The sequence below is a fragment of the Silene latifolia genome, chromosome X (assembly GCF_048544455.1).
Source record: "Silene latifolia isolate original U9 population chromosome X, ASM4854445v1, whole genome shotgun sequence".
NCBI classification, from domain to species: Eukaryota; Viridiplantae; Streptophyta; class Magnoliopsida; order Caryophyllales; family Caryophyllaceae; genus Silene; species Silene latifolia.
Window position 1 is genome coordinate 277,774,915 of NC_133537.1, and position 8,138 is coordinate 277,783,052.

The following is an 8,138-nucleotide window of genomic DNA, read 5'->3' on the forward strand; positions in this document are numbered from 1 at the left end:
TTGGTTTCCATCCATGTATTTTCTATTCAATTGATCCGTTGTTTACCTTCTTCATATGATTCGATGTCTAATCTCATATCCATGTTTTGGGTTACCTTGAATGCATGTTTAATATAATGTACCATGCCTATCTCATTAAGAATGCAATGTGCCTATCTCATTATGATTATCGTTTATATTCCCTTGTTCATATTATTCAAGTATGATGCATGATCAATATGTTTAATTAAGTTCTTGCTTATGTGCATTTTGACATATTGTGGTGGGAGAACACGAGTTACTCCCCATCGACCGTGGCGTTCATGTTTACATGAATGACGGGTTTGTGATGCAGATTATGGGGAAGACGTGTGAGCTAGCGAGAACGTTGAACCTTGGACCTTAGTTATAGTTTGCCTAGACTCACCTATAGTTAGACTTGTGTTTATTCGTGGGATATCTTTTCCCCAACGCACTTCGTTTTTAATTGTAAAACTTATTCATCTTACTTTTCATTTTCGTTCGATCACTTATGGTGGATTTCACACTTTAAACTTTAAAGGTTTTAAAAATCCCTTATTTTTCCGCTTAGATTTAATAGTTCTTTTGATGCCTCATCGAGGGGTGTCACAGTTGGTATCAGAGCATATGTTGCTCCCGACGCACACACGTGTACCCCGAATTTAACCTTGAACTTGACCTTGAATAATGAATGAGAGATGGGTAGAACTAAGGACCTAAGTTGGTAGTCTCTTTGTGCATGCTATTTGTTAGGTGCTAACGTGGTTGACTCTTAATCCTGGTTTGGAGAGGATTTGATGTTGGAAAGACTTAGGTAGTGAGATGAGACATACTTAATGATTCTTAGACCTAAATCCTTGGTAAAGTGAGTATTCTTGATTGGTGGCATTATTTATGTTGTCAAGTGTGAGTTGCATTTGTTACTAAGGTTATAGAACTTGGCTTGTTGTTTATGGTTGAGATTTGAAAACCTTGGGAAGTGTAGTGAGACGTGCCTTGGGATACTAATGCTTAGTGCTTGACTTAAAATGGATGAAACTGAATGGTGGATTTGAGGATGTAGGATTTATTAAGTAAGTCGAGTTTGTGAATGGCTTTTGTAATCACTTTAGATATGAGAGTTTGATAATGTACGTGTGACCATATGAGAAATGCTAATTGTGGGATTATTAGTTGGTTTTAGTGAGTGATATTGATTACCACCTGAGGTATGGTATGAGAGTGAGACTAAGGTACATCATTGGAAAGTTTTAGCATTTGTTTTAGTAACTAGAAAGGATAATGGTATGTTGATGACCATAATGGATTGGTGATGTGATTTGATATTAGCTGACCCTTGAGGGTTCTTGAGTTGAGAGAGACTTAGTATTGAGAAGTCTTTGTTAACCCTATGGTTTTAGGAACATTGAGGTTGTGTCAAGTACTTGAGGTAAATGGGTGCTTTTATACTAGAGTGGTAGATTTGCTTTAGAGAAATCCTAATATGTGATAGGTTAGGTGAACAACGAATCTAACCAATTTATCAACCCTTAAGCGAGCGTTTATTTTTACCTTGATCAGTCATAGAGGTGTAATCCTTTAAGAGAGACTTGCATATAAGGAATGAGATGAATTGCCTTGACCCTCGTTTTGGAATTTGGTCGTTTTGTTATGACGGTACGATATCCTAATAGGCGTGACCTTGTTAGAGAGAACCTTAAGCCTTAGAAAGTGTATGGTTTAAGCCCTAAAATCCCCCTCGTACCTTTAATCATCTTCCTTCCCTTCATTCATACCTTGATTAGATTTATTTCTTAAGTATAAAAGTTTACTTGTCGTTTCCTTGCCTTGAATACCTCTCTAATTCTAATGTCTCTTACTGGTGTTAACTAGTTACCTTTACTATTGACTCCTTTAATCTCACACCTCGTCATGTTCATGTATCCCATTGAAATTTCCTATCATTTCTTGACCTAGTTATTGCTCTTGTTTCTTTAGTGGAGTGATGGCATTGTTGGCTACGTTGTAGAGTGAGTGAGATGCTCTTTGAGGATTCTTTGTGAACCTTGATTTCGTCAAAATTGGATTAGTGGAACTCGAGTTGAGTTGGGTAGGAAAAATTGTATGACAAACCTATTTACTTTTGGTTGGTGGTCTTTATGATTTGGGGAATGTGATCATCTATGCTTGTGAATTCGGGTGTGAATAAGATTTTGGTTTGGAGTGTTAGAAAGTATGAAGACCTTGAGATTTTGACCTTTGATTAAGGATTTTACCATAGTGAGAACTCCTAGTAGTCGATAGTTGGTTATGTGTGTAACTCTGTTAGTAGTTTTGATCTTTCGTGGAAATCGTTTATAGATGACTTATATTTGAGGGTTATGGAATCACAATTGTGGTGGAGTGACTTGACCCACGGGATAGCATAGGAGTAAAGTGTGCAAGTATTTTGAGGAAATTCTTGGGAGTTATGTGGTTATGAGTTACCGTTCAGGATGACTTTGTTGTTTGAGATTTGTCTTTCTGGCGTTTCCTTGTTGTTTAAATTCCATCCTTCCTTAAGCATGAGCATTTCCATTCATACCTCTCTTCTTCGCTTCATCATGCTCCTCCTTTAAATTTGATACTCGTAACTTGTGAAATCCAATCTTTGATATCCTCGTAGACTCGATTTCAACACTTCTCCTAGGAAGTTCATCATAGCTCTTTTGTTGGTAAAGTTTGAACCCTCTTAGCGTACCTTGTGTTCATGATATCTAAGTTCTCTTCATTTCGTACTATTTCTAAACATTTCAAGCTACCACTTTTGATCCATTGTTAAAAGTTTATGTTACTTTTATAAAACCCTACCTATTTTAAAGGTTTGAAAATGGGAATTTGATTTAGTTCTCCTTTTGTTCTATGAGTACAACTCCTTTTTATTGATTTTAATTGCTAAACCCGAGTTACTTTTAATTTTGCTCAATTTCTAACTAACTTTGACCTACTTATGATTCCTTTGTCAGAGTTTAATACTATATTTTCGGAAATTTGACTTCCTTTTGAGTTTAAAAGTGAAACCTTTATCTCTAATTTGACTTTGGCAAAAGAAAATTTGAGTGAATTGCCTTTTTCTTTTGATTTTAAGGTTGATCGGATGTTAGAACTCGTTATTTGAAACGTTTAATAACTTGTTCTACGCTTGTCGGCGAATGATTTTCGTTTTAAATTTGTCTTTGACTTGGAAAGTTAGCGTTCTTGTGTGCACGACAAGAGCAATTTCGTTCCATGAATGAGACTTATACTTTGAAAACTCTTCATTAATGTTTTTGAAAGTATTTTGATTTTCGATTTATACAAATGATTTGCTTTTGACCATATCTTCGATTTGGAATGTGATGTTCTTGAATGCGCAACGAGAGCATTTTCGTTCCTTTGATGAGAATCGTCTCAGTTTTTCGGAAAATTTTATTTGAGACTTCGAAAGGATTTTGATTCTTACTATAAGTAACCTTTTATTGTTTTGGTTACCAATTTTAAAAGTTCAGTTTTACTTTTTATAACCTTTCTTTTCTACCTTCAAGTTTCGAGGACGAAACTTTTTAAAAGATGGGGTGATTGTAACACCCGCGAATTTTCCATTTTGACATTTATAATTTAATTAACCATTCTATGGTCTTATTTATATTTTAAATTATTTAATTTAATTAATTTCATTATTAAACATGATTTTTATAAATATTATATTTTTAAAGCTTAAGTTATACAAAATAAATATTTTGGTCGGATAATAATGATAATACTAATAATATTCTCCGTCTTGAGTTGTAGTGGGCTTGAGACGTAAATTCATGTGTATATCGACTCAATTTTGCTTATTGGGCCTAGTATGACCAATGGACTCACCTACTACTCCTTCCTCCTCATCAAAATAATGAGGGAAAACCCTAACCCCTCCTCCTTCCTCACAATTTCAGCAACACCACCACAAACACAAACATCATTTTCATACTCTCCTCTTACAAATCTTCAAAACACCATAACTTGCTCAATTCTTATCCGAATCAAGTGATTTTCGCGTCTATCTCTTCCTCTCATCGCCCTCCATCTTTCTAGGTAAGAAAAGATCCGAATTTCCTCCTTATTTAGGGCTGTCGACCCATATTACACATGGTACCCTTTTTCTAGTTTCGATTCTTAGTCTTAATTTGTGTTTTCTCATGTCTAGGAGAAAGATTAGTTAACCCGGAAGTGGATTCTTGAAAGGTAGATGAGTATATTGTGGATTTAAGTGCAAAAAGGTAACGGTGATGGGTTACTCGACATTATGTCAAATTTGTGTGTTTATATGTTGTAGTTTGTTCATATGTATGTTAAAGTTTGAATCTTTTCTTGTTTCACATGTTTGTTGTTGAATGAGTTTGTATGAGAAACCATCTCATGGTTAGTTGAAGGAATTTACAATCCTTTGGGTTACATGAATGTTTATATGGATGAATTAGTAAAGAAACCGTCTTATTCATGCTTAATAATTGTGTTTAATTATGTCACGAATTTGTTAGTTTGGAATTGTTTGAATTTGAATCGAACCTTGTGTTTTAATCCCTCTTTTATGCTTTGATTTCACCCTTAATACTTGTATAAAGTTGCTTGGGTAATATATGGTGGAATTAGGATTGTATTGGCATGATAAAAAAATGATTTGGGGATGAAGGTGAAGTTGTTGTGTCGTGCAAATCAGCACCTCGGCGCAGGCTGCGCACCTCGGCGCAGGCTGCGCACTCAGCCTGGACCCGTTTTCTTAAAATGGCCATAACTTCTTCGTTACTTGTTTGTTTGAGGCTTATGACCTACCGTTAGAACCGTAAGAGGATAAGCTATCACCTCCAACTGGTTTAACCTCATTATCATGTATACAACTCAAGTTATGACCGTTTGAAGTTGACCCTTATTGTAGTCGAGTACTAAACTTGTTGTTATAGATTGGGTTTTGAGTTTCTTGTTGGGTATGCATCTTAACTTTGGTTCAAATGCTTGTGTATGATGTGTTGAGACTCTTTTATCATGGGAGTACTTGATGTTTCTTATACCTTTATACTTATGCATGCTTCACATGAATTGTTTACGTTATGTTTGTGCAATCTTTTCCACTCGTATTTGTGACCCAAGTGTGACGACTTACATTGTGTGACGACTTGACTTTCCCTATTTACCCCTTTCGGACCTTTGGTCACGAGTGTGAGCCATGTTTCCGGATTGGGTTATCTTTCCTTCTTTGGACCTTTGGTACGAGTGCGTGCCATGTTTCCGAATTAGGATATCCTTCCGCCTTTCTTCGACCTTTGGATACGAGTGCGTGCCATGTTTCCGATTAGAGGTTACTCGACCTTTGGATACGAGTGCGTGCCATGTTTCGAGTCTTGGATACGATTTGGTATCGTTTGTCGAATCGGGTGTCGCCCATCCCGAGAGTCTGGATCCAGGTTTAGACTAGGACCGTATTATGATCGTCGTCCTACCAAGAGGTTGGAGTCTAGGGGTCTGTCTTGTTTGAGTCAAAGCCTTTGTAAATGTCTTGCTGATTACGGTCATTGGCGTGTTCTTATATACGAGAGTGCACGTCTTCTATGATTGTTTGTGAGAGTCTTGGTCCTATCGGATACTAGTGGTGAGATGCAAGCCCCTAGTTGCGATATGATCGCCGGGATTGATGTTCCCATCCGTTCTTATGGTGAGATGCAAGCCATAAGTATGAATGTGACATTAGTAGCCACGTCCCGTGCTATGGTTGTTAAGAGGTTTTCAAGTAATGGCTATTGGTTTCCATCCATGTATTTTCTATTCAATTGATCCGTTGTTTACCTTCTTCATATGATTCGATGTCTAATCTCATATCCATGTTTTGGGTTACCTTGAATGCATGTTTAATATAATGTACCATGCCTATCTCATTAAGAATGCAATGTGCCTATCTCATTATGATTATCGTTTATATTCCCTTGTTCATATTATTCAAGTATGATGCATGATCAATATGTTTAATTAAGTTCTTGCTTATGTGCATTTTGACATATTGTGGTGGGAGAACCCCGAGTTACTCCCCACTGACCGTGGCGTTCATGTTTACATGAATGACAGGTTTGTGATGCAGATTATGGGGAAGACGTGTGAGCTAGCGAGAACGTTGAACCTTGGACCTTAGTTATAGTTTGCCTAGACTCACCTATAGTTAGACTTGTGTTTATTCGTGGGATATCTTTTCCCCAACGCACTTCGTTTTTAATTGTAAAACTTATTCATCTTACTTTTCATTTTCGTTCGATCACTTATGGTGGATTTCACACTTTAAACTTTAAAGGTTTTAAAAATCCCTTATTTTTCCGCTTAGATTTAATAGTTCTTTTGATGCCTCATCGAGGGGTGTCACAGTTTTGACTCGGCAGTACTCCCGTGACGCCTTTACGGTTCCTATCGACCCTCCACGGACAATGTTTAGGGAGCCTTCAGAGGCTGAGAGGACAACTGACCTGGCTAGTGTGAGTGGTGATGCTCTTCTTCTCCCTGGCGAGGAAAACGCTGAGTTTGTTCACCGGAGGCTAGCGTACTGGTCGATCGTGGTAAGCATATTACCGTTTACTTGTCTTCGATAAATCTGATAGATGATGACTGATCAGTGAAATAAATGAACCATTTTAGTTTTGCAGGAGATCGAGGTAGCGGGCGTCGAGCCCCCAGCTTTTTTAGAGACGCTGGAGTACACTGACTCGGCGGGCATGACGACGATCTCGGAGATCCGGGATTTCAGCGAGGCGGTGACTGGCGCTGGCTTGGATGAGTGGCAGCATATTGTGAGGAGGGTAAGCCCCCAGCTTTGGCTGTCTTTTGTATTTTATGCTTTATTACATAGGAATGTATTTGCTTGAAACTTCTCTGTATTTGAATGAAGGTGGCACCGTCCAGACACGTGGAGCTGTGGAGGATGGCCAAACGGCTGCGAGCTATAGCCATTGAGGCCCTTGCAGGTGGCTCGGGATGACAGGTATGAACCTTTTGTACCCGTTCTTTATTTTTATTATCTCCAATCTCGTGAAGTGAAGTGAAGTAAAGCATCACTCCATTTTCGGTGTAGAGGGAGCGTGAGCTGACGCAATCCCAAGAGAAGACGTCTCGTTTGCTGAGAGAGCTCGAGACCAGAGACGCTGAGATCGTTGCCTTTGAGGTGACAGTGGTTGAGCTGAGGAGTCGTCATGATTAGTTTGCTGACTGTTTGTGCATTTGTACATTTTTGACGTCATTTAGTACAGGAGCCCGTATCTCGATGTATATTTTTGCATTTTTGGTTGTATATATGACGGCCTGCGTGCCTTTGCTGTGTCTGCAGGTTATCTTTGAAAAAAACAGGTTTGGCATGTGACGGTTTGCGCCGTCATGCTACCAAAATTCACGTAGGAAATCACAAGCAAAATATATAGCAAAAAGAATTAACGTAGAAAATTAAAATGGCCTAAATTAGCACGAAGAAGAAAATGCAAAATAAAAAAAGTGCCCGAAAATGGACAAAAAAGTGCCCGAAAATGAAAAAAAAGTGCCCGGAAAAAAAAAGTGATGCGACCGGACGGTAGGGAGGGCTACCTCCTAAAAAAAGAATTTAAAAGAAATGTCTAAGTGTATTAGAAACATTTTTGAAAAGAGGGAGTGAAATGATTCCCCGAAAAAAAAGAAAATAAAAAAAACGAGTAAGTGTGCGTATTTGGCGAAAATATCGATTTTGCCTCGAAAAGCGAACTCGTAAAAGATTAGGAAACATAAATTTGGTAATTATTCAAAATTACCGAATTAAGTCCCTATAGGAATAGGAAACTTTAACTAAAACAGATTAGGAAAGATCCCACGGCTGTCAAACGAGGAAAATAGCCTGGGGAAGAGGCGCAACAACTGCTGCGTCCTTTCTCCAGTTAGTCCGTCCTCTGCTGAAATTAGGAAACAACGAATAGTATAAATAGAGACCTCGGTTGAGCTTCTATTCTCACAATTCTCCCTTCCTTGACTTCGTCTATTCATAAGACCTCATATATCTTTCCAAATTTTCCAACAAAATATGGATGCCTTTGAAAATCGCATTAAGGAGTGAACGAATGAATTTATGAATGTGGAGAAACACGACATGGGTGCTTTTAACT

At 38.0% G+C, this 8,138-nt stretch overlaps 1 long non-coding RNA gene across 1 annotated transcript; it reads left to right on the forward strand.

Annotated features, from left to right (window-relative positions):
* The first annotated feature begins 3,965 nt into the window (after positions 1-3,965).
* Positions 3,966-7,334, forward strand: LOC141621837 (uncharacterized). The gene is made up of 6 exons (XR_012532720.1): positions 3,966-4,074; positions 4,187-4,259; positions 6,097-6,575; positions 6,663-6,815; positions 6,905-6,997; positions 7,088-7,334. It is a non-coding gene; the product is annotated as an uncharacterized LOC141621837 (long non-coding RNA).
* Positions 7,335-8,138: the final 804 nt, after the last annotated feature.